This window comes from Phallusia mammillata, chromosome 7 (assembly GCF_965637545.1).
Source record: "Phallusia mammillata chromosome 7, kaPhaMamm4.hap1.1, whole genome shotgun sequence".
NCBI classification, from domain to species: domain Eukaryota; kingdom Metazoa; phylum Chordata; class Ascidiacea; order Phlebobranchia; family Ascidiidae; genus Phallusia; species Phallusia mammillata.
Window position 1 is genome coordinate 11,118,464 of NC_137258.1, and position 25,384 is coordinate 11,143,847.

Below are 25,384 nucleotides of genomic sequence, written 5' to 3' on the forward strand. Positions count from 1 at the left end.
CAACTTAAAGCAATCGCCAGAAACAAACAAAAACAAATCTGCTGTGACCAGGATTCGAACCTGGGTTGTCACGGCCACAACGTGAAGTACTAACCACTATACGATCACAGCATGTATGTAGCAGACGATGGTTTCGATCCATCGACCTCTGGGTTATGGGCCCAGCACGCTTCCGCTGCGCCACTCTGCTGATTATGTTCATGCAACAGTTTTCAATAAGTTCCAATAATTTGAAAGTGTTTTCAGTTCAAAATGCAATCATTCAAAAAATTCGAGAATAGATGCAACCAGAATTTTTGTGTTTGTTCACAAATGCAAAGCAACTTAAAGCAATCGCCAGAAACAAACAAAAACAAATCTGCTGTGACCAGGATTCGAACCTGGGTTGTCACGGCCACAACGTGAAGTACTAACCACTATACGATCACAGCATGTATGTAGCAGAGGATGGTTTCGATCCATCGACCTCTGGGTTATGGGCCCAGCACGCTTCCGCTGCGCCACTCTGCTGATTTTGTTCATGCAACAGTTTTCATAAGTTCCAATAATTTGAAAGTATTTGCAGTTTAAATTGCAAACATTTAAGAGATTCCAGAATAGATGCATCCAGGATTTTTATGTTTGTTCACAAATGCAAAGCAACTTAAAACAATCGCCAGAAACAAACAAAAAATGAATCTGCTGTGTCCAGGATTCGAACCTGGGTTGTCACGGCCACAACGTGAAGTACTAACCACTATACGATCACAGCATGTATGTAGCAGAGGATGGTTTCGATCCATCGACCTCTGGGTTATGGGCCCAGCACGCTTCCGCTGCGCCACTCTGCTGATTTTGTTCATGCAACAGTTTTCAATAAGTTCCAATAATTTAAAAATATTTGCAGTTCAAAATGCAAACATTCAAGAAATTCAACAATAGATGCAACCAGCATTTTTATGTTTGTTCACAAATGCAAAGCAACTTAAAACAATCGCCAGAAACAAACAAAAATTGAATCTGCTGTGACCAGGATTCGAACCTGGGTTGTCACGGCCACAACGTGAAGTACTAACCACTATACGATCACTGCATGTATGTAGCAGAGGATGGTTTCGATCCATCGACCTCTGGGTTATGGGCCCAGCACGCTTCCGCTGCGCCACTCTGCTGATTTTGTCGATGCAACAGTTTTCAATAAGTTCCAATAATTTGAAAGTGTTTTCAGTTCAAAATGCAATCATTCAAAAATTCGAGAATAGATGCAACCAGAATTTTTGTGTTTGTTCACAAATGCAAAGCAACTTAAAGCAATCGCCAGAAACAAACAAAAACAAATCTGCTGTGACCAGGATTCGAACCTGGGTTGTCACGGCCACAACGTGAAGTACTAACCACTATACGATCACAGCATGTATGTAGCAGAGGATGGTTTCGATCCATCGACGTCTGGGTTATGGGCCCAGCACGCTTCCGCTGCGCCACTCTGCTGATTTTGTCGATGCAACAGTTTTCAATAAGTTCCAATAATTTGAAAGTGTTTGCAGTTCAAAATGCAAACATTCAAGAAATTCAACAATAGATGCAACCAGCATTTTTATGTTTGTTCACAAATGCAAAGCAACTTAAAACAATCGCCAGAAACAAACAAAAAATGAATCTGCTGTGACCAGGATTCGAACCTGGGTTGTCACGGCCACAACGTGAAGCACTAACCACTATACGATCACAGCATGTATGTAGCAGAGGATGCATGGTTTCGATCCATCGACATCTGGGTTATGGGCCCAGCACGCTTCCGCTGCGCCACTCTGCTGATTTTGCCGATGCAACAGTTTTCAATCAGTTCCAATGATTTGAAAGTGTTTGCAGTTCAAAATGCAATCATTCAAGAGATTCAACAATAGATGCAACCAGCATATGTTTGTTCACAAATACAAAGCAACTTAAAACAATCGCAAGAAACAAACAAAAAATGAATCTGCTGTGACCAGGATTCGAACCTGGGTTGTCACGGCCACAACGTGAAGTACTAACCACTATACGATCACATCATGTATGTAGCAGAGGATGGTTTCGATCCATCGACGTCTGGGTTATGGGCCCAGCACGCTTCCGCTGCGCCACTCTGCTGAATTTGTCGATGCAACAGTTTTCAATAAGTTCCAATAATTTGAAAATATTTGCAGTTTAAAATGCAAACATTCAAGAAATGCGAGAATAGATGCAACCAGAATTTTTATGTTTGTTCACAAATGCAAAGCAACTTAAAGCAATCGCCGGAAACAAACAAAAAATAAATCTGCTGTGACCAGGATTCGAACCTGGGTTGTCACGGCCACAACGTGAAGTACTAACCACTATACGATCACAGCATGTATGTAGCAGAGGATGGTTTCGATCCATCGACCTCTTGGTTATGGGCCCAGCACGCTTCCGCTGCGCCACTCTGCTGAATTTGTCGATGCAACAGTTTTCAATAAGTTCCAATGATTTGAAAGTGTTTGCAGTTCAATGTGCAATCATTCAAGAAATGCGAGAATAGATGCAACCAGAATTTTTATGTTTGTTCACAAATGCAAAGCAACTTAAAGCAATCGCCAGAAACAAACAAAAACAAATCTGCTGTGACCAGGATTCGAACCTGGGTTGTCACGGCCACAACGTGAAGTACTAACCACTATACGATCACAGCATGTATGTAGCAGAGGATGGTTTCGATCCATCGACCTCTGGGTTATGGGCCCAGCACGCTTCCGCTGCGCCACTCTGCTGATTTTGTCGATGCAACAGTTTTCAATAAGTTCCAATAATTTGAAAGTGTTTGCAGTTCAAAATGCAATCATTCAAGAGATTCAGCAATAGATGCATCCTGCATTTTTATGTTTGTTCACAAATGCAAAGCAACTTAAAACAATCGCCAGAAACAAACAAAAAATGAATCTGCTGTGACCAGGATTCGAACCTGGGTTGTCACGGCCACAACGTGAAGTACTAACCACTATACGATCACTGCATGTATGTAGCAGACGATGGTTTCGATCCATCGACCTCTGGGTTATGGGGCCAGCACGCTTCCGCTGCGCCACTCTGCTGATTTTGTCGATGCAACAGTTTTCAATAAGTTCCAATAATTTGGAAATATTTGCAGTTTAAAATGCAAACATTCAAGAAATGCGAGAATAGATGCAACCAGAATTTTTATGTTTGTTCACAAATGCAAAGCAACTTAAAACAATCGCCAGAAACAAACAAAAAATGAATCTGCTGTGACCAGGATTCGAACCTGGGTTGTCACTACGATCACACCATATATGTAGCAGAGGATGCATGGTTTCGATCCATCAACATCTCGGTTATGGGCCCAGCACGCTTCCGCTGCGCCACTCTGCTGAATTTGTCGATGCAACAGTTTTCAATAAGTTCCAATAATTTGATAGTGTTTGCAGTTCAAAATGCAATCATTCAAGAGATTCAACAATAGATGCATCCTGCATTTTTATGTTTGTTCACAAATGCAAAGCAACTTAAAACAATCGCCAGAAACAAACAAAAAATGAATCTGCTGTGACCAGGATTCGAACCTGGGTTGTCACGGCCACAACGTGAAGTACTAACCACTATACGATCACTGCATGTATGTAGCAGACGATGGTTTCGATCCATCGACCTCTGGGTTATGGGCCCAGCACGCTTCCGCTGCGCTACTCTGCTGAATTTGTCGATGCAACAGTTTTCAATAAGTTCCAATAATTTGAAAGTGTTTGCAGTTCAAAATGCAATCATTCAAGAGATTCAACAATAGATGCATCCTGCATTTTTATGTTTGTTCACAAATGCAAAGCAACTTAAAACAATCGCCAGAAACAAACAAAAAATGAATCTGCTGTGACCAGGATTGGAACCTGGATTGTCACGGGCACAACGTGAAGTACTAACCACTATACGATCACAGCATGTATGTAGCAGAGGATGCATGGTTTCGATCCATCGACATCTGGGTTATGGGCCCAGCACGCTTCCGCTGCGCCACTCTGCTGATTTTGCCGATGCAACAGTTTTCAATAAGTTCCAATGATTTGAAAGTGTTTGCAGTTCAAAATGCAATCATTCAAGAGATTCAACAATAGATGCAACCAGCATATGTTTGTTCACAAATACAAAGCAACTTAAAACAATCGCCAGAAACAAACACAAAATGAATCTGCTGTGACCTGGATTCGAACCTGGGTTGTCACGGCCACAACGTGAAGTACTAACCACTATACGATCACAGCATGTATGTAGCAGAGGATGGTTTCGATCCATCGACCTCTGGGTTATGGGCCCAGCACGCTTCCGCTGCGCCACTCTGCTGATTTTGTTCATGCAACAGTTTTCAATAAGTTCCAATAATTTAAACATATTTGCAGTTCAAAATGCAAACATTCAAGAAATTCAACAATAGATGCAACCAGCATTTTTATGTTTGTTCACAAATGCAAAGCAACTTAAAACAATCGCCAGAAACAAACAAAAAATGAATCTGCTGTGACCAGGATTCGAACCTGGGTTGTCACGGGCACAACGTGAAGTACTAACCACTATACGATCACAGCATGTATGTAGCAGAGGATGGTTTCGATCCATCGACCTCTGGGTTATGGGCCCAGCACGCTTCCGCTGCGCCACTCTGCTGATTTTGTTCATGCAACAGTTTTCAATAAGTTCCAATAATTTAAAAATATTTGCAGTTCAAAATGCAAACATTCAAGAAATTCAACAATGGATGCAACCAGCATTTTTATGTTTGTTCACAAATGCAAAGCAACTTAAAACAATCGCCAGAAACAAACAAAAAATGAATCTGCTGTGACCAGGATTCGAACCTGGGTTGTCACGGCCACAACGTGAAGTACTAACCACTATGCGATCACAGCATGTATGTAGCAGAGGATGGTTTCGATCCATCGACCTCTGGGTTATGGGCCCAGCACGCTTCCGCTGCGCCACTCTGCTGATTTTGTCGATGCAACAGTTTTCAATAAGTTCCAATAATTTGAAAGTGTTTTCAGTTCAAAATGCAATCATTCAAAAATTCGAGAATAGATGCAACCAGAATTTTTGTGTTTGTTCACAAATGCAAAGCAACTTAAAGCAATCGCCAGAAACAAACAAAAACAAATCTGCTGTGACCAGGATTCGAACCTGGGTTGTCACGGCCACAACGTGAAGTACTAACCACTATACGATCACAGCATGTATGTAGCAGAGGATGGTTTCGATCCATCGACGTCTGGGTTATGGGCCCAGCACGCTTCCGCTGCGCCACTCTGCTGATTTTGTCGATGCAACAGTTTTCAATAAGTTCCAATAATTTGAAAGTGTTTGCAGTTCAAAATGCAAACATTCAAGAAATTCAACAATAGATGCAACCAGCATTTTTATGTTTGTTCACAAATGCAAAGCAACTTAAAACAATCGCCAGAAACAAACAAAAAATGAATCTGCTGTGACCAGGATTCGAACCTGGGTTGTCACGGCCACAACGTGAAGCACTAACCACTATACGATCACAGCATGTATGTAGCAGAGGATGCATGGTTTCGATCCATCGACATCTGGGTTATGGGCCCAGCACGCTTCCGCTGCGCCACTCTGCTGATTTTGCCGATGCAACAGTTTTCAATCAGTTCCAATGATTTGAAAGTGTTTGCAGTTCAAAATGCAATCATTCAAGAGATTCAACAATAGATGCAACCAGCATATGTTTGTTCACAAATACAAAGCAACTTAAAACAATCGCAAGAAACAAACAAAAAATGAATCTGCTGTGACCAGGATTCGAACCTGGGTTGTCACGGCCACAACGTGAAGTACTAACCACTATACGATCACATCATGTATGTAGCAGAGGATGGTTTCGATCCATCGACGTCTGGGTTATGGGCCCAGCACGCTTCCGCTGCGCCACTCTGCTGAATTTGTCGATGCAACAGTTTTCAATAAGTTCCAATAATTTGAAAATATTTGCAGTTTAAAATGCAAACATTCAAGAAATGCGAGAATAGATGCAACCAGAATTTTTATGTTTGTTCACAAATGCAAAGCAACTTAAAGCAATCGCCGGAAACAAACAAAAAATAAATCTGCTGTGACCAGGATTCGAACCTGGGTTGTCACGGCCACAACGTGAAGTACTAACCACTATACGATCACAGCATGTATGTAGCAGAGGATGGTTTCGATCCATCGACCTCTTGGTTATGGGCCCAGCACGCTTCCGCTGCGCCACTCTGCTGAATTTGTCGATGCAACAGTTTTCAATAAGTTCCAATGATTTGAAAGTGTTTGCAGTTCAATGTGCAATCATTCAAGAAATGCGAGAATAGATGCAACCAGAATTTTTATGTTTGTTCACAAATGCAAAGCAACTTAAAGCAATCGCCAGAAACAAACAAAAACAAATCTGCTGTGACCAGGATTCGAACCTGGGTTGTCACGGCCACAACGTGAAGTACTAACCACTATACGATCACAGCATGTATGTAGCAGAGGATGGTTTCGATCCATCGACCTCTGGGTTATGGGCCCAGCACGCTTCCGCTGCGCCACTCTGCTGATTTTGTCGATGCAACAGTTTTCAATAAGTTCCAATAATTTGAAAGTGTTTGCAGTTCAAAATGCAATCATTCAAGAGATTCAGCAATAGATGCATCCTGCATTTTTATGTTTGTTCACAAATGCAAAGCAACTTAAAACAATCGCCAGAAACAAACAAAAAATGAATCTGCTGTGACCAGGATTCGAACCTGGGTTGTCACGGCCACAACGTGAAGTACTAACCACTATACGATCACTGCATGTATGTAGCAGACGATGGTTTCGATCCATCGACCTCTGGGTTATGGGGCCAGCACGCTTCCGCTGCGCCACTCTGCTGATTTTGTCGATGCAACAGTTTTCAATAAGTTCCAATAATTTGGAAATATTTGCAGTTTAAAATGCAAACATTCAAGAAATGCGAGAATAGATGCAACCAGAATTTTTATGTTTGTTCACAAATGCAAAGCAACTTAAAACAATCGCCAGAAACAAACAAAAAATGAATCTGCTGTGACCAGGATTCGAACCTGGGTTGTCACTACGATCACACCATATATGTAGCAGAGGATGCATGGTTTCGATCCATCAACATCTCGGTTATGGGCCCAGCACGCTTCCGCTGCGCCACTCTGCTGAATTTGTCGATGCAACAGTTTTCAATAAGTTCCAATAATTTGATAGTGTTTGCAGTTCAAAATGCAATCATTCAAGAGATTCAACAATAGATGCATCCTGCATTTTTATGTTTGTTCACAAATGCAAAGCAACTTAAAACAATCGCCAGAAACAAACAAAAAATGAATCTGCTGTGACCAGGATTCGAACCTGGGTTGTCACGGCCACAACGTGAAGTACTAACCACTATACGATCACTGCATGTATGTAGCAGACGATGGTTTCGATCCATCGACCTCTGGGTTATGGGCCCAGCACGCTTCCGCTGCGCTACTCTGCTGAATTTGTCGATGCAACAGTTTTCAATAAGTTCCAATAATTTGAAAGTGTTTGCAGTTCAAAATGCAATCATTCAAGAGATTCAACAATAGATGCATCCTGCATTTTTATGTTTGTTCACAAATGCAAAGCAACTTAAAACAATCGCCAGAAACAAACAAAAAATGAATCTGCTGTGACCAGGATTGGAACCTGGATTGTCACGGGCACAACGTGAAGTACTAACCACTATACGATCACAGCATGTATGTAGCAGAGGATGCATGGTTTCGATCCATCGACATCTGGGTTATGGGCCCAGCACGCTTCCGCTGCGCCACTCTGCTGATTTTGCCGATGCAACAGTTTTCAATAAGTTCCAATGATTTGAAAGTGTTTGCAGTTCAAAATGCAATCATTCAAGAGATTCAACAATAGATGCAACCAGCATATGTTTGTTCACAAATACAAAGCAACTTAAAACAATCGCCAGAAACAAACACAAAATGAATCTGCTGTGACCTGGATTCGAACCTGGGTTGTCACGGCCACAACGTGAAGTACTAACCACTATACGATCACAGCATGTATGTAGCAGAGGATGGTTTCGATCCATCGACCTCTGGGTTATGGGCCCAGCACGCTTCCGCTGCGCCACTCTGCTGATTTTGTTCATGCAACAGTTTTCAATAAGTTCCAATAATTTAAACATATTTGCAGTTCAAAATGCAAACATTCAAGAAATTCAACAATAGATGCAACCAGCATTTTTATGTTTGTTCACAAATGCAAAGCAACTTAAAACAATCGCCAGAAACAAACAAAAAATGAATCTGCTGTGACCAGGATTCGAACCTGGGTTGTCACGGGCACAACGTGAAGTACTAACCACTATACGATCACAGCATGTATGTAGCAGAGGATGGTTTCGATCCATCGACCTCTGGGTTATGGGCCCAGCACGCTTCCGCTGCGCCACTCTGCTGATTTTGTTCATGCAACAGTTTTCAATAAGTTCCAATAATTTAAAAATATTTGCAGTTCAAAATGCAAACATTCAAGAAATTCAACAATGGATGCAACCAGCATTTTTATGTTTGTTCACAAATGCAAAGCAACTTAAAACAATCGCCAGAAACAAACAAAAAATGAATCTGCTGTGACCAGGATTCGAACCTGGGTTGTCACGGCCACAACGTGAAGTACTAACCACTATGCGATCACAGCATGTATGTAGCAGAGGATGGTTTCGATCCATCGACCTCTGGGTTATGGGCCCAGCACGCTTCCGCTGCGCCACTCTGCTGATTTTGTCCATGCAACAATTTTCAATAAGTTCCAATAATTTGAAAGTGTTTTCAGTTCAAAATGCAGACATTCAAAAAATTCGAGAATAGATGCAACCAGAATTTTTGTGTTTGTTCACAAATGCAAAGCAACTTAAAGCAATCGCCAGAAACAAACAAAAACAAATCTGCTGTGACCAGGATTCAAACCTGGGTTGTCACGGCCACAACGTGAAGTACTAACCACTATACGATCACAGCATGTATGTAGCAGACGATGGTTTCGATCCATCGACCTCTGGGTTATGGGCCCACCACGCTTCCGCTGCGCCACTCTGCTGATTATGTTCATGCAACAGTTTTCAATAAGTTCCAATAATTTGAAAGTGTTTTCAGTTCAAAATGCAATCATTCAAAAAATTCGAGAATAGATGCAACCAGAATTTTTGTGTTTGTTCACAAATGCAAAGCAACTTAAAGCAATCGCCAGAAACAAACAAAAACAAATCTGCTGTGACCAGGATTCGAACCTGGGTTGTCACGGCCACAACGTGAAGTACTAACCACTATACGATCACAGCATGTATGTAGCAGAGGATGGTTTCGATCCATCGACGTCTGGGTTATGGGCCCAGCACGCTTCCGCTGCGCCACTCTGCTGATTTTGATCATGCAACAGTTTTCAATAAGTTCCAATAATTTGAAAGTGTTTGCAGTTCAAAATGCAAACATTCAAGAAATTCAACAATAGATGCAACCAGCATTTTTATGTTTGTTCACAAATGCAAAGCAACTTAAAACAATCGCCAGAAACAAACACAAAATGAATCTGCTGTGACCAGGATTCGAACCTGGGTTGTCACGGCCACAACGTGAAGCACTAACCACTATACGATCACAGCATGTATGTAGCAGAGGATGCATGGTTTCGATCCATCGACATCTGGGTTATGGGCCCAGCACGCTTCCGCTGCGCCACTCTGCTGATTTTGCCGATGCAACAGTTTTCAATCAGTTCCAATGATTTGAAAGTGTTTGCAGTTCAAAATGCAATCATTCAAGAGATTCAACAATAGATGCAACCAGCATATGTTTGTTCACAAATACAAAGCAACTTAAAACAATCGCAAGAAACAAACAAAAAATGAATCTGCTGTGACCAGGATTCGAACCTGGGTTGTCACGGCCACAACGTGAAGTACTAACCACTATACGATCACATCATGTATGTAGCAGAGGATGGTTTCGATCCATCGACGTCTGGGTTATGGGCCCAGCACGCTTCCGCTGCGCCACTCTGCTGAATTTGTCGATGCAACAGTTTTCAATAAGTTCCAATAATTTGAAAATATTTGCAGTTTAAAATGCAAACATTCAAGAAATGCGAGAATAGATGCAACCAGAATTTTTATGTTTGTTCACAAATGCAAAGCAACTTAAAGCAATCGCCGGAAACAAACAAAAAATGAATCTGCTGTGACCAGGATTCGAACCTGGGTTGTCACGGCCACAACGTGAAGTACTAACCACTATACGATCACAGCATGTATGTAGCAGAGGATGGTTTCGATCCATCGACCTCTTGGTTATGGGCCCAGCACGCTTCCGCTGCGCCACTCTGCTGAATTTGTCGATGCAACAGTTTTCAATAAGTTCCAATGATTTGAAAGTGTTTGCAGTTCAATGTGCAATCATTCAAGAAATGCGAGAATAGATGCAACCAGAATTTTTATGTTTGTTCACAAATGCAAAGCAACTTAAAGCAATCGCCAGAAACAAACAAAAACAAATCTGCTGTGACCAGGATTCGAACCTCGGTTGTCACGGCCACAACGTGAAGTACTAACCACTATACGATCACAGCATGTATGTAGCAGAGGATGGTTTCGATCCATCGACCTCTGGGTTATGGGCCCAGCACGCTTCCGCTGCGCCACTCTGCTGATTATGTTCATGCAACAGTTTTCAATAAGTTCCAATAATTTGAAAGTGTTTTCAGTTCAAAATGCAATCATTCAAAAAATTCCAGAATAGATGCAACCAGCATTTTTATGTTTGTTCACAAATGCAAAGCAACTTAAAACAATCGCCAGAAACAAACAAAAACAAATCTGCTGTGACCAGGATTCGAACCTGTGTTGTCACGGCCACAACGTGAAGTACTAACCACTATACGATCACAGCATGTATGTAGCAGAGGATGGTTTCGATCCATCGACGTCTGGGTTATGGGCCCAGCACGCTTCCGCTGCGCCACTCTGCTGATTTTGTCGATGCAACAGTTTTCAATAAGTTCCAATAATTTGAAAGTGTTTGCAGTTCAAAATGCAATCATTCAAGAGATTCAACAATAGATGCATCCTGCATTTTTATGTTTGTTCACAAATGCAAAGCAACTTAAAACAATCGCCAGAAACAAACAAAAAATGAATCTGCTGTGACCAGGATTCGAACCTGGGTTGTCACGGCCACAACGTGAAGTACTAACCACTATACGATCACTGCATGTATGTAGCAGACGATGGTTTCGATCCATCGACCTCTGGGTTATGGGGCCAGCACGCTTCCGCTGCGCCACTCTGCTGATTTTGTCGATGCAACAGTTTTCAATAAGTTCCAATAATTTGAAAATATTTGCAGTTCAAAATGCAATCATTCAAAAAATTCGAGAATAGATGCAACCAGAATTTTTATGTTTGTTCACAAATGCAAAGCAACTTAAAACAATCGCCAGAAACAAACAAAAAATGAATCTGCTGTGACCAGGATTCGAACCTGGGTTGTCACTACGAACACACCATATATGTAGCAGAGGATGCATGGTTTCGATCCATCGACATCTCGGTTATGGGCCCAGCACGCTTCCGCTGCGCCACTCTGCTGAATTTGTCGATGCAACAGTTTTCAATAAGTTCCAATAATTTGAAAGTGTTTGCAGTTCAAAATGCAATCATTCAAGAGATTCAACAATAGATGCATCCTGCATTTTTATGTTTGTTCACAAATGCAAAGCAACTTAAAACAATCGCCAGAAACAAACAAAAAATGAATCTGCTGTGACCAGGATTCGAACCTGGGTTGTCACGGCCACAACGTGAAGTACTAACCACGATACGATCACTGCATGTATGTAGCAGACGATGGTTTCGATCCATCGACCTCTGGGTTATGGGCCCAGCACGCTTCCGCTGCGCTACTCTGCTGAATTTGTCGATGCAACAGTTTTCAATAAGTTCCAATAATTTGAAAGTGTTTGCAGTTCAAAATGCAATCATTCAAGAGATTCAACAATAGATGCATCCTGCATTTTTATGTTTGTTCACAAATGCAAAGCAACTTAAAACAATCGCCAGAAACAAACAAAAAATGAATCTGCTGTGACCAGGATTGGAACCTGGATTGTCACGGGCACAACGTGAAGTACTAACCACTATACGATCACAGCATGTATGTAGCAGAGGATGCATGGATTCGATCCATCGACGTCTGGGTTATGGGCCCAGCACGCTTCCGCTGCGCCACTCTGCTGATTTTGCCGATGCAACAGTTTTCAATAAGTTCCAATGATTTGAAAGTGTTTGCAGTTCAAAATGCAATCATTCAAGAGATTCAACAATAGATGCAACCAGCATATGTTTGTTCACAAATACAAAGCAACTTAAAACAATCGCCAGAAACAAACACAAAATGAATCTGCTGTGACCTGGATTCGAACCTGGGTTGTCACGGCCACAACGTGAAGTACTAACCACTATACGATCACATCATGTATGTAGCAGAGGATGGTTTCGATCCATCGACCTCTGGGTTATGGGCCCAGCACGCTTCCGCTGCGCCACTCTGCTGAATTTGTCGATGCAACAGTTTTCAATAAGTTCCAATGATTTGAAAGTGTTTGCAGTTCAATGTGCAATCATTCAAGAAATGCGAGAATAGATGCAACCAGAATTTTTATGTTTGTTCACAAATGCAAAGCAACTTAAAGCAATCGCCAGAAACAAACAAAAACAAATCTGCTGTGACCAGGATTCGAACCTCGGTTGTCACGGCCACAACGTGAAGTACTAACCACTATACGATCACAGCATGTATGTAGCAGAGGATGGTTTCGATCCATCGACCTCTGGGTTATGGGCCCAGCACGCTTCCGCTGCGCCACTCTGCTGATTATGTTCATGCAACAGTTTTCAATAAGTTCCAATAATTTGAAAGTGTTTTCAGTTCAAAATGCAATCATTCAAAAAATTCCAGAATAGATGCAACCAGCATTTTTATGTTTGTTCACAAATGCAAAGCAACTTAAAACAATCGCCAGAAACAAACAAAAACAAATCTGCTGTGACCAGGATTCGAACCTGTGTTGTCACGGCCACAACGTGAAGTACTAACCACTATACGATCACAGCATGTATGTAGCAGAGGATGGTTTCGATCCATCGACGTCTGGGTTATGGGCCCAGCACGCTTCCGCTGCGCCACTCTGCTGATTTTGTCGATGCAACAGTTTTCAATAAGTTCCAATAATTTGAAAGTGTTTGCAGTTCAAAATGCAATCATTCAAGAGATTCAACAATAGATGCATCCTGCATTTTTATGTTTGTTCACAAATGCAAAGCAACTTAAAACAATCGCCAGAAACAAACAAAAAATGAATCTGCTGTGACCAGGATTCGAACCTGGGTTGTCACGGCCACAACGTGAAGTACTAACCACTATACGATCACTGCATGTATGTAGCAGACGATGGTTTCGATCCATCGACCTCTGGGTTATGGGGCCAGCACGCTTCCGCTGCGCCACTCTGCTGATTTTGTCGATGCAACAGTTTTCAATAAGTTCCAATAATTTGAAAATATTTGCAGTTCAAAATGCAATCATTCAAAAAATTCGAGAATAGATGCAACCAGAATTTTTATGTTTGTTCACAAATGCAAAGCAACTTAAAACAATCGCCAGAAACAAACAAAAAATGAATCTGCTGTGACCAGGATTCGAACCTGGGTTGTCACTACGAACACACCATATATGTAGCAGAGGATGCATGGTTTCGATCCATCGACATCTCGGTTATGGGCCCAGCACGCTTCCGCTGCGCCACTCTGCTGAATTTGTCGATGCAACAGTTTTCAATAAGTTCCAATAATTTGAAAGTGTTTGCAGTTCAAAATGCAATCATTCAAGAGATTCAACAATAGATGCATCCTGCATTTTTATGTTTGTTCACAAATGCAAAGCAACTTAAAACAATCGCCAGAAACAAACAAAAAATGAATCTGCTGTGACCAGGATTCGAACCTGGGTTGTCACGGCCACAACGTGAAGTACTAACCACGATACGATCACTGCATGTATGTAGCAGACGATGGTTTCGATCCATCGACCTCTGGGTTATGGGCCCAGCACGCTTCCGCTGCGCTACTCTGCTGAATTTGTCGATGCAACAGTTTTCAATAAGTTCCAATAATTTGAAAGTGTTTGCAGTTCAAAATGCAATCATTCAAGAGATTCAACAATAGATGCATCCTGCATTTTTATGTTTGTTCACAAATGCAAAGCAACTTAAAACAATCGCCAGAAACAAACAAAAAATGAATCTGCTGTGACCAGGATTGGAACCTGGATTGTCACGGGCACAACGTGAAGTACTAACCACTATACGATCACAGCATGTATGTAGCAGAGGATGCATGGATTCGATCCATCGACCTCTGGGTTATGGGCCCAGCACGCTTCCGCTGCGCCACTCTGCTGATTTTGCCGATGCAACAGTTTTCAATAAGTTCCAATGATTTGAAAGTGTTTGCAGTTCAAAATGCAATCATTCAAGAGATTCAACAATAGATGCAACCAGCATATGTTTGTTCACAAATACAAAGCAACTTAAAACGATCGCCAGAAACAAACACAAAATGAATCTGCTGTGACCTGGATTCGAACCTGGGTTGTCACGGCCACAACGTGAAGTACTAACCACTATACGATCACATCATGTATGTAGCAGAGGATGGTTTCGATCCATCGACCTCTGGGTTATGGGCCCAGCACGCTTCCGCTGCGCCACTCTGCTGAATTTGTCGATGCAACAGTTTTCAATAAGTTCCAATAATTTGAAAATATTTGCAGTTTAAAATGCAAACATTCAAGAAATGCGAGAATAGATGCAACCAGAATTTTTATGTTTGTTCACAAATGCAAAGCAACTTAAAGCAATCGCCAGAAACAAACAAAAAATGAATCTGCTGTGACCAGGATTCGAACCTGGGTTGTCACGGCCACAACGTGAAGTACTAACCACTATACGATCACAGCATGTATGTAGCAGAGGATGGTTTCGATCCATCGACCTCTTGGTTATGGGCCCAGCACGCTTCCGCTGCGCCACTCTGCTGAATTTGTCGATGCAACAGTTTTCAATAAGTTCCAATGATTTGAAAGTGTTTGCAGTTCAATGTGCAATCATTCAAGAAATGCGAGAATAGATGCAACCAGAATTTTTATGTTTGTTCACAAATGCAAAGCAACTTAAAGCAATCGCCAGAAACAAACAAAAACAAATCTGCTGTGACCAGGATTCGAACCTGGGTTGTTACGGCCACAAAGTGAAGTACTAACCACTATACGATCACAGCATGTATGTAGCAGAGGATGGTTTCGATCCATCGACCTCTGGGTTATGGGCCCAGCACGCTTCCGCTGCGCCACTCTGCTGATTATGTTCATGCAACAGTTTTCAATAAGTTCCAATAATTTGAAAGTGTTTTCTGTTCAAAATGCAATCATTCAAAAAATTCCAGAATAGATGCAACCAGCATTTTTATGTTTGTTCACAAATGCAAAGCAACTTAAAACAATCGCCAGAAACAAACAAAAAACAAAAAACAAATCTGCTGTGACCAGGATTCGAACCTGTGTTGTCACGGCCACAACGTGAAGTACTAACCACTATACGATCACAGCATGTATGTAGCAGAGGATGGTTTCGATCCATCGACGTCTGGGTTATGGGCCCAGCACGCTTCCGCTGCGCCACTCTGCTGATTTTGTCGATGCAACAGTTTTCAATAAGTTCCAATAATTTGAAAGTGTTTGCAGTTCAAAATGCAATCATTCAAGAGATTCAACAATAGATGCATCCTGCATTTTTATGTTTGTTCACAAATGCAAAGCAACTTAAAACAATCGCCAGAAACAAACAAAAAATGAATCTGCTGTGACCAGGATTCGAACCTGGGTTGTCACGGCCACAACGTGAAGTACTAACCACTATACGATCACTGCATGTATGTAGCAGACGATGGTTTCGATCCATCGACCTCTGGGTTATGGGCCCAGCACGCTTCCGCTGCGCCACTCTGCTGATTTTGTCGATGCAACAGTTTTCAATAAGTTCCAATAATTTGAAAGTGTTTTCAGTTCAAAATGCAATCATTCAAAAAATTCGAGAATAGATGCAACCAGAATTTTTGTGTTTGTTCACAAATGCAAAGCAACTTAAAGCAATCGCCAGAAACAAACAAAAACAAATCTGCTGTGACCAGGATTCGAACCTGTGTTGTCACGGCCACAACGTGAAGTACTAACCACTATACGATCACAGCATGTATGTAGCAGAGGATGGTTTCGATCCATCGACGTCTGGGTTATGGGCCCAGCACGCTTCCGCTGCGCCACTCTGCTGATTTTGTCGATGCAACAGTTTTCAATAAGTTCCAATAATTTGAAAGTGTTTGCAGTTCAAAATGCAAACATTCAAGAGATTCAACAATAGATGCATCCTGCATTTTTATGTTTGTTCACAAATGCAAAGCAACTTAAAACAATCGCCAGAAACAAACAAAAAATGAATCTGCTGTGACCAGGATTCGAACCTGGGTTGTCACGGCCACAACGTGAAGCACTAACCACTATACGATCACAGCATGTATGTAGCAGAGGATGCATGGTTTCGATCCATCGACATCTGGGTTATGGGCCCAGCACGCTTCCGCTGCGCCACTCTGCTGATTTTGCCGATGCAACAGTTTTCAATCAGTTCCAATGATTTGAAAGTGTTTGCAGTTCAAAATGCAATCATTCAAGAGATTCAACAATAGATGCAACCAGCATATGTTTGTTCACAAATACAAAGCAACTTAAAACAATCGCCAGAAACAAACAAAAAATGAATCTGCTGTGACCAGGATTCGAACCTGGGTTGTCACGGCCACAACGTGAAGTACTAACCACTATACGATCACATCATGTATGTAGCAGAGGATGGTTTCGATCCATCGACCTCTGGGTTATGGGCCCAGCACGCTTCCGCTGCGCCACTCTGCTGATTTGGTCGATGCAACAGTTTTCAATAAGTTCCAATAATTTGAAAGTGTTTGCAGTTCAAAATGCAATCATTCAAGAGATTCAACAATAGATGCATCCTGCATTTTTATGTTTGTTCACAAATGCAAAGCAACTTAAAACAATCGCCAGAAACAAACAAAAAATGAATCTGCTGTGACCAGGATTCGAACCTGGGTTGTCACGGCCACAACGTGAAGTACTAACCACTATACGATCACTGCATGTATGTAGCAGACGATGGTTTCGATCCATCGACCTCTGGGTTATGGGGCCAGCACGCTTCCGCTGCGCCACTCTGCTGATTTTGTCGATGCAACAGTTTTCAATAAGTTCCAATAATTTGAAAATATTTGCAGTTTAAAATGCAAACATTCAAGAAATGCGAGAATAGATGCAACCAGAATTTTTATGTTTGTTCACAAATGCAAAGCAACTTAAAACAATCGCCAGAAACAAACAAAAAATGAATCTGCTGTGACCAGGATTCGAACCTGGGTTGTCACTACGATCACACCATATATGTAGCAGAGGATGCATGGTTTCGATCCATCGACATCTCGGTTATGGGCCCAGCACGCTTCCGCTGCGCCACTCTGCTGAATTTGTCGATGCAACAGTTTTCAATAAGTTCCAATAATTTGAAAGTGTTTGCAGTTCAAAATGCAATCATTCAAGAGATTCAACAATAGATGCATCCTGCATTTTTATGTTTGTTCACAAATGCAAAGCAACTTAAAACAATCGCCAGAAACAAACAAAAAATGAATCTGCTGTGACCAGGATTCGAACCTGGGTTGTCACGGCCACAACGTGAAGTACTAACCACTATACGATCACTGCATGTATGTAGCAGACGATGGTTTCGATCCATCGACCTCTGGGTTATGGGCCCAGCACGCTTCCGCTGCGCTACTCTGCTGAATTTGTCGATGCAACAGTTTTCAATAAGTTCCAATAATTTGAAAGTGTTTGCAGTTCAAAATGCAATCATTCAAGAGATTCAACAATAGATGCATCCTGCATTTTTATGTTTGTTCACAAATGCAAAGCAACTTAAAACAATCGCCAGAAACAAACAAAAAATGAATCTGCTGTGACCAGGATTCGAACCTGGGTTGTCACGGCCACAACGTGAAGTACTAACCACTATACGATCACTGCATGTATGTAGCAGACGATGGTTTCGATCCATCGACCTCTGGGTTATGGGCCCAGCACGCTTCCGCTGCGCTACTCTGCTGAATTTGTCGATGCAACAGTTTTCAATAAGTTCCAATAATTTGAAAGTGTTTGCAGTTCAAAATGCAATCATTCAAGAGATTCAACAATAGATGCATCCTGCATTTTTATGTTTGTTCACAAATGCAAAGCAACTTAAAACAATCGCCAGAAACAAACAAAAAATGAATCTGCTGTGACCAGGATTGGAACCTGGATTGTCACGGGCACAACGTGAAGTACTAACCACTATACGATCACAGCATGTATGTAGCAGAGGATGCATGGTTTCGATCCATCGACATCTGGGTTATGGGCCCAGCACGCTTCCGCTGCGCCACTCTGCTGATTTTGCCGATGCAACAGTTTTCAATAAGTTCCAATGATTTGAAAGTGTTTGCAGTTCAAAATGCAATCATTCAAGAGATTCAACAATAGATGCAACCAGCATATGTTTGTTCACAAATACAAAGCAACTTAAAACAATCGCCAGAAACAAACACAAAATGAATCTGCTGTGACCTGGATTCGAACCTGGGTTGTCACGGCCACAACGTGAAGTACTAACCACTATACGATCACATCATGTATGTAGCAGAGGATGGTTTCGATCCATCGACCTCTGGGTTATGGGCCCAGCACGCTTCCGCTGCGCCACTCTGCTGAATTTGTCGATGCAACAGTTTTCAATAAGTTCCAATAATTTGAAAATATTTGCAGTTTAAAATGCAAACATTCAAGAAATGCGAGAATAGATGCAACCAGAATTTTTATGTTTGTTCACAAATGCAAAGCAACTTAAAGCAATCGCCGGAAACAAACAAAAAATGAATCTGCTGTGACCAGGATTCGAACCTGGGTTGTCACGGCCACAACGTGAAGTACTAACCACTATACGATCACAGCATGTATGTAGCAGAGGATGGTTTCGATCCATCGACCTCTTGGTTATGGGCCCAGCACGCTTCCGCTGCGCCACTCTGCTGAATTTGTCGATGCAACAGTTTTCAATAAGTTCCAATGATTTGAAAGTGTTTGCAGTTCAATGTGCAATCATTCAAGAAATGCGAGAATAGATGCAACCAGAATTTTTATGTTTGTTCACAAATGCAAAGCAACTTAAAGCAATCGCCAGAAACAAACAAAAACAAATCTGCTGTGACCAGGATTCGAACCTGGGTTGTCACGGCCACAACGTGAAGTACTAACCACTATACGATCACAGCATGTATGTAGCAGAGGATGGTTTCGATCCATCGACCTCTGGGTTATGGGCCCAGCACGCTTCCGCTGCGCCACTCTGCTGATTATGTTCATGCAACAGTTTTCAATAAGTTCCAATAATTTGAAAGTGTTTTCTGTTCAAAATGCAATCATTCAAAAAATTCCAGAATAGATGCAACCAGCATTTTTATGTTTGTTCACAAATGCAAAGCAACTTAAAACAATCGCCAGAAACAAACAAAAACAAATCTGCTGTGACCAGGATTCGAACCTGTGTTGTCACGGCCACAACGTGAAGTACTAACCACTATACGATCACAGCATGTATGTAGCAGAGGATGGTTTCGATCCATCGACGTCTGGGTTATGGGCCCAGCACGCTTCCGCTGCGCCACTCTGCTGATTTTGTCGATGCAACAGTTTTCAATAAGTTCCAATAATTTGAAAGTGTTTGCAGTTCAAAATGCAATCATTCAAGAGATTCAACAATAGATGCATCCTGCATTTTTATGTTTGTTCACAAATGCAAAGCAACTTAAAACAATCGCCAGAAACAAACAAAAAATGAATCTGCTGTGACCAGGATTCGAACCTGGGTTGTCACGGCCACAACGTGAAGTACTAACCACTATACGATCACTGCATGTATGTAGCAGACGATGGTTTCGATCCATCGACCTCTGGGTTATGGGGACAGCACGCTTCCGCTGCGCCACTCTGCTGATTTTGTCGATGCAACAGTTTTCAATAAGTTCCAATAATTTGAAAGTGTTTGCAGTTTAAAATGCAAACATTCAAGAAATTCGAGAATAGATGCAACCAGAATTTTTATCTTTGTTCACAAATGCAAAGCAACTTAAAGCAATCGCCAGAAACAAACAAAAAATAAATCTGCTGTGACCAGGATTCGAACCTGGGTTGTCACTACGATCACACCATATATGTAGCAGAGGATGCATGGTTTCGATCCATCGACATCTCGGTTATGGGCCCAGCACGCTTCCGCTGCGCCACTCTGCTGAATTTGTCGATGCAACAGTTTTCAATAAGTTCCAATAATTTGAAAGTGTTTGCAGTTCAAAATGCAATCATTCAAGAGATTCAACAATAGATGCATCCTGCATTTTTATGTTTGTTCACAAATGCAAAGCAACTTAAAACAATCGCCAGAAACAAACAAAAAATGAATCTGCTGTGACCAGGATTGGAACCTGGATTGTCACGGGCACAACGTGAAATACTAACCACTGTGCGATCACAGCATGTATGTAGCAGAGGATGCATGGTTTCGATCCATCGACATCTGGGTTATGGGCCCAGCACGCTTCCGCTGCGCCACTCTGCTGATTTTTTCGATGCAACAGTTTTCAATAAGTTCTAATAATTTGAAAGTGTTTGCAGTTCAAAATGCAATCATTCAAGAGATTCAACAATAGATGCAACCAGAATTGTTATGTTTGTTCACAAATGCAAAGCAACTTAAAGCAATCGCCAGAAACAAACAAAAAATAAATCTGCTGTGACCAGGATTCGAACCTGGGTTGTCACTACGATCACACCATATATGTAGCAGAGGATGCATGGTTTCGATCCATCGACCTCTGGGTTATGGGCCCAGCACGCTTCCGCTGCGCCACTCTGCTGAATTAGTCGATGCAACAGTTTTCAATAAGTTCCAATAATTTGAAAGTGTTTGCAGTTCAAAATGCAATCATTCAAGAGATTCAACAATAGATGCATCCTGCATTTTTATGTTTGTTCACAAATGCAAAGCAACTTAAAACAATCGCCAGAAACAAACAAAAAATGAATCTGCTGTGACCAGGATTGGAACCTGGATTGTCACGGGCACAACGTGAAGTACTAACTACTATACGATCACAGCATGTATGTAGCAGAGGATGCATGGTTTCGATCCATCGACATCCGGGTTATGGGCCCAGCACGCTTCCGCTGCGCCACTCTGCTGATTTTGCCGATGCAACAGTTTTCAATCAGTTCCAATGATTTGAAAGTGTTTGCAGTTCAAAATGCAATCATTCAAGAGATTCAACAATAGATGCAACCAGCATATGTTTGTTCACAAATACAAAGCAACTTAAAACAATCGCCAGAAACAAACACAAAATGAATCTGCTGTGACCAGGATTCGAACCTGGGTTGTCACGGCCACAACGTGAAGTACTAACCACTATACGATCACTGCATGTATGTAGCAGACGATGGTTTCGATCCATCGACCTCTGGGTTATGGGCCCAGCACGCTTCCGCTGCGCCACTCTGCTGATTTTGTCGATGCAACAGTTTTCAATAAGTTCCAATAATTTGAAAGTGTTTGCAGTTCAAAATGCAATCATTCAAGAGATTCAACAATAGATGCATCCTGCATTTTTATGTTTGTTCACAAATGCAAAGCAACTTAAAACAATCGCCAGAAACAAACACAAAATGAATCTGCTGTGACCAGGATTCGAACCTGGGTTGTCACGGCCACAACGTGAAGTACTAACCACTATACGATCACTGCATGTATGTAGCAGAGGATGGTTTCGATCCATCGACCTCTGGGTTATGGGCCCAGCACGCTTCCGCTGCGCCACTCTGCTGATTTTGTTCATGCAACAGTTTTCATAAGTTCCAATAATTTAAAAGTATTTGCAGTTTAAATTGCAAACATTCAAGAGATTCAACAATAGATGCATCCAGGATTTTTATGTTTGTTCACAAATGCAAAGCAACTTAAAACAATCGCCAGAAACAAACAAAAAATGAATCTGCTGTGACCAGGATTCGAACCTGGGTTGTCACGGCCACAACGTGAAGTACTAACCACTATACGATCACAGCATGTATGTAGCAGAGGATGCATGGTTTCGATCCATCGACATCTGGGTTATGGGACCAGCACGCTTCCGCTGCGCCACTCTGCTGATTTAGTCGATGCAACAGTTTTCAATAAGTTCCAATAATGTGAAAGTGTTTGCAGTTCAAAATGCAAACATTCAAGTAATTCAACAATAGATGCAACCAGCATTTTTATGTTTGTTCACAAATGCAAAGCAACTTAAAACAATCGCCAGAAACAAACAAAAAATGAATCTGCTGTGATCAGGATTCGAACCTGGGTTGTCACGGCCACAACGTGAAGTACTAACCACTATACGATCACTGCATGTATGTAGCAGACGATGGTTTCGATCCATCGACCTCTGGGTTATGGGCCCAGCACGCTTCCGCTGCGCCACTCTGCTGAATTTGTCGATGCAACAGTTTTCAATAAGTTCCAATAATTTGAAAGTGTTTGCAGTTCAAAATGCAATCATTCAAGAGATTCAACAATAGATGCATCCTGCATTTTTATGTTTGTTCACAAATGCAAAGCAACTTAAAACAATCGCCAGAAACAAACAAAAAATGAATCTGCTGTGACCAGGATTGGAACCTGGATTGTCACGGGCACAACGTGAAGTACTAACCACTATACGATCACAGCATGTATGTAGCAGAGGATGCATGGTTTCGATCCATCGACATCTGGGTTATGGGCCCAGCACGCTTCCGCTGCGCCACTCTGCTGATTTTGCCGATGCAACAGTTTTCAATCAGTTCCAATGATTTGAAAGTGTTTGCAGTTCAAAATGCAATCATTCAAGAGATTCAACAATAGATGCAACCAGCATATGTTTGTTCACAAATACAAAGCAACTTAAAACAATCGCCAGAAACAAACACAAAATGAATCTGCTGTGACCAGGATTCGAACCTGGGTTGTCACGGCCACAACGTGAAGTACTAACCACTATACGATCACAGCATGTATGTAGCAGAGGATGCATGGTTTCGATCCATCGACATCTGGGTTATGGGCCCAGCACGCTATCGCTGCGCCACTCTGCTGATTTTGTCGATGCAACAGTTTTCAATAAGTTCCAATAATTTGAAAGTGTTTACAGTTCAAAATGCAATCATTCAAGAGATTCAACAATAGATGCATCCTGCATTTTTATGTTTGTTCACAAATGCAAAGCAACTTAAAACAATCGCCAGAAACAAACAAAAAATGAATCTGCTGTGACCAGGATTCGAACCTGGGTTGTCACGGCCACAACGTGAAGTACTAACCACTATACGATCACTGCATGTATGTAGCAGACGATGGTTTCGATCCATCGACCTCTGGGTTATGGGCCCAGCACGCTTCCGCTGCGCCACTCTGCTGATTTTGTTCATGCAACAGTTTTCATAAGTTCCAATAATTTAAAAGTATTTGCAGTTTAAATTGCAAACATTCAAGAGATTCAACAATAGATGCATCCAGGATTTTTATGTTTGTTCACAAATGCAAAGCAACTTAAAACAATCGCCAGAAACAAACAAAAAATGAATCTGCTGTGACCAGGATTCGAACCTGGGTTGTCACGGCCACAACGTGAAGTACTAACCACTATACGATCACAGCATGTATGTAGCAGAGGATGCATGGTTTCGATCCATCGACATCTGGGTTATGGGCCCAGCACGCTTCCGCTGCGCCACTCTGCTGATTTTGCCGATACAACAGTTTTCAATCAGTTCCAATGATTTGAAAGTGTTTGCAGTTCAAAATGCAATCATTCAAGAGATTCAACAATAGATGCAACCAGCATATGTTTGTTCACAAATACAAAGCAACTTAAAACAATCGCCAGAAACAAACAAAAAATGAATCTGCTGTGACCAGGATTCGAACCTGGGTTGTCACGGCCACAACGTGAAGTACTAACCACTATACGATCACAGCATGTATGTAGCAGAGGATGCATGGTTTCGATCCATCGACATCTGGGTTATGGGCCCAGCACGCTATCGCTGCGCCACTCTGCTGATTTTGTCGATGCAACAGTTTTCAATAAGTTCCAATAATTTGAAAGTGTTTACAGTTCAAAATGCAATCATTCAAGAGATTCAACAATAGATGCATCCTGCATTTTTATGTTTGTTCACAAATGCAAAGCAACTTAAAACAATCGCCAGAAACAAACAAAAAATGAATCTGCTGTGACCAGGATTCGAACCTGGGTTGTCACGGCCACAACGTGAAGTACTAACCACTATACGATCACTGCATGTATGTAGCAGAGGATGGTTTCGATCCATCGACCTCTGGGTTATGGGCCCAGCACGCTTCCGCTGCGCCACTCTGCTGATTTTGTTCATGCAACAGTTTTCATAAGTTCCAATAATTTAAAAGTATTTGCAGTTTAAATTGCAAACATTCAAGAGATTCAACAATAGATGCATCCAGGATTTTTATGTTTGTTCACAAATGCAAAGCAACTTAAAACAATCGCCAGAAACAAACAAAAAATGAATCTGCTGTGACCAGGATTCGAACCTGGGTTGTCACGGCCACAACGTGAAGTACTAACCACTATACGATCACAGCATGTATGTAGCAGAGGATGCATGGTTTCGATCCATCGACATCTGGGTTATGGGACCAGCACGCTTCCGCTGCGCCACTCTGCTGATTTAGTCGATGCAACAGTTTTCAATAAGTTCCAATAATGTGAAAGTGTTTGCAGTTCAAAATGCAAACATTCAAGTAATTCAACAATAGATGCAACCAGCATTTTTATGTTTGTTCACAAATGCAAAGCAACTTAAAACAATCGCCAGAAACAAACAAAAAATGAATCTGCTGTGATCAGGATTCGAACCTGGGTTGTCACGGCCACAACGTGAAGTACTAACCACTATACGATCACTGCATGTATGTAGCAGACGATGGTTTCGATCCATCGACCTCTGGGTTATGGGCCCAGCACGCTTCCGCTGCG

General features: G+C 41.8%; 22 non-coding genes across 22 annotated transcripts; all 22 read right to left on the bottom strand.

Annotated features, from left to right (window-relative positions):
• Positions 1-39: 39 nt before the first annotated feature.
• On the bottom strand, positions 40-111 carry Trnah-gug (transfer RNA histidin (anticodon GUG)). The gene has a single exon. It is a non-coding gene; the product is annotated as a tRNA-His (tRNA).
• A 248-nt stretch (positions 112-359) lies between these two features.
• Trnah-gug (transfer RNA histidin (anticodon GUG)) lies at positions 360-431 on the bottom strand. Its single transcript has one exon. It is a non-coding gene; the product is annotated as a tRNA-His (tRNA).
• An 888-nt stretch (positions 432-1,319) lies between these two features.
• Positions 1,320-1,391, bottom strand: Trnah-gug (transfer RNA histidin (anticodon GUG)). The gene has a single exon. It is a non-coding gene; the product is annotated as a tRNA-His (tRNA).
• Positions 1,392-1,640: 249 nt separating this feature from the next.
• Trnah-gug (transfer RNA histidin (anticodon GUG)) lies at positions 1,641-1,712 on the bottom strand. Its single transcript has one exon. It is a non-coding gene; the product is annotated as a tRNA-His (tRNA).
• Positions 1,713-2,282: 570 nt separating this feature from the next.
• Positions 2,283-2,354, bottom strand: Trnah-gug (transfer RNA histidin (anticodon GUG)). Its single transcript has one exon. It is a non-coding gene; the product is annotated as a tRNA-His (tRNA).
• A 248-nt stretch (positions 2,355-2,602) lies between these two features.
• Positions 2,603-2,674, bottom strand: Trnah-gug (transfer RNA histidin (anticodon GUG)). The gene has a single exon. It is a non-coding gene; the product is annotated as a tRNA-His (tRNA).
• A 2,471-nt stretch (positions 2,675-5,145) lies between these two features.
• On the bottom strand, positions 5,146-5,217 carry Trnah-gug (transfer RNA histidin (anticodon GUG)). Its single transcript has one exon. It is a non-coding gene; the product is annotated as a tRNA-His (tRNA).
• A 249-nt stretch (positions 5,218-5,466) lies between these two features.
• Positions 5,467-5,538, bottom strand: Trnah-gug (transfer RNA histidin (anticodon GUG)). Its single transcript has one exon. It is a non-coding gene; the product is annotated as a tRNA-His (tRNA).
• A 570-nt stretch (positions 5,539-6,108) lies between these two features.
• On the bottom strand, positions 6,109-6,180 carry Trnah-gug (transfer RNA histidin (anticodon GUG)). The gene has a single exon. It is a non-coding gene; the product is annotated as a tRNA-His (tRNA).
• Positions 6,181-6,428: 248 nt separating this feature from the next.
• Positions 6,429-6,500, bottom strand: Trnah-gug (transfer RNA histidin (anticodon GUG)). Its single transcript has one exon. It is a non-coding gene; the product is annotated as a tRNA-His (tRNA).
• Positions 6,501-9,292: 2,792 nt separating this feature from the next.
• Positions 9,293-9,364, bottom strand: Trnah-gug (transfer RNA histidin (anticodon GUG)). Its single transcript has one exon. It is a non-coding gene; the product is annotated as a tRNA-His (tRNA).
• A 249-nt stretch (positions 9,365-9,613) lies between these two features.
• Positions 9,614-9,685, bottom strand: Trnah-gug (transfer RNA histidin (anticodon GUG)). The gene has a single exon. It is a non-coding gene; the product is annotated as a tRNA-His (tRNA).
• A 570-nt stretch (positions 9,686-10,255) lies between these two features.
• Positions 10,256-10,327, bottom strand: Trnah-gug (transfer RNA histidin (anticodon GUG)). Its single transcript has one exon. It is a non-coding gene; the product is annotated as a tRNA-His (tRNA).
• A 4,693-nt stretch (positions 10,328-15,020) lies between these two features.
• Positions 15,021-15,092, bottom strand: Trnah-gug (transfer RNA histidin (anticodon GUG)). Its single transcript has one exon. It is a non-coding gene; the product is annotated as a tRNA-His (tRNA).
• A 1,538-nt stretch (positions 15,093-16,630) lies between these two features.
• Positions 16,631-16,702, bottom strand: Trnah-gug (transfer RNA histidin (anticodon GUG)). Its single transcript has one exon. It is a non-coding gene; the product is annotated as a tRNA-His (tRNA).
• Positions 16,703-19,175: 2,473 nt separating this feature from the next.
• Positions 19,176-19,247, bottom strand: Trnah-gug (transfer RNA histidin (anticodon GUG)). The gene has a single exon. It is a non-coding gene; the product is annotated as a tRNA-His (tRNA).
• Positions 19,248-19,495: 248 nt separating this feature from the next.
• Trnah-gug (transfer RNA histidin (anticodon GUG)) lies at positions 19,496-19,567 on the bottom strand. Its single transcript has one exon. It is a non-coding gene; the product is annotated as a tRNA-His (tRNA).
• A 2,773-nt stretch (positions 19,568-22,340) lies between these two features.
• On the bottom strand, positions 22,341-22,412 carry Trnah-gug (transfer RNA histidin (anticodon GUG)). Its single transcript has one exon. It is a non-coding gene; the product is annotated as a tRNA-His (tRNA).
• Positions 22,413-23,307: 895 nt separating this feature from the next.
• Trnah-gug (transfer RNA histidin (anticodon GUG)) lies at positions 23,308-23,379 on the bottom strand. The gene has a single exon. It is a non-coding gene; the product is annotated as a tRNA-His (tRNA).
• A 573-nt stretch (positions 23,380-23,952) lies between these two features.
• Trnah-gug (transfer RNA histidin (anticodon GUG)) lies at positions 23,953-24,024 on the bottom strand. Its single transcript has one exon. It is a non-coding gene; the product is annotated as a tRNA-His (tRNA).
• A 249-nt stretch (positions 24,025-24,273) lies between these two features.
• Trnah-gug (transfer RNA histidin (anticodon GUG)) lies at positions 24,274-24,345 on the bottom strand. The gene has a single exon. It is a non-coding gene; the product is annotated as a tRNA-His (tRNA).
• Positions 24,346-24,918: 573 nt separating this feature from the next.
• Positions 24,919-24,990, bottom strand: Trnah-gug (transfer RNA histidin (anticodon GUG)). The gene has a single exon. It is a non-coding gene; the product is annotated as a tRNA-His (tRNA).
• Positions 24,991-25,384: the final 394 nt, after the last annotated feature.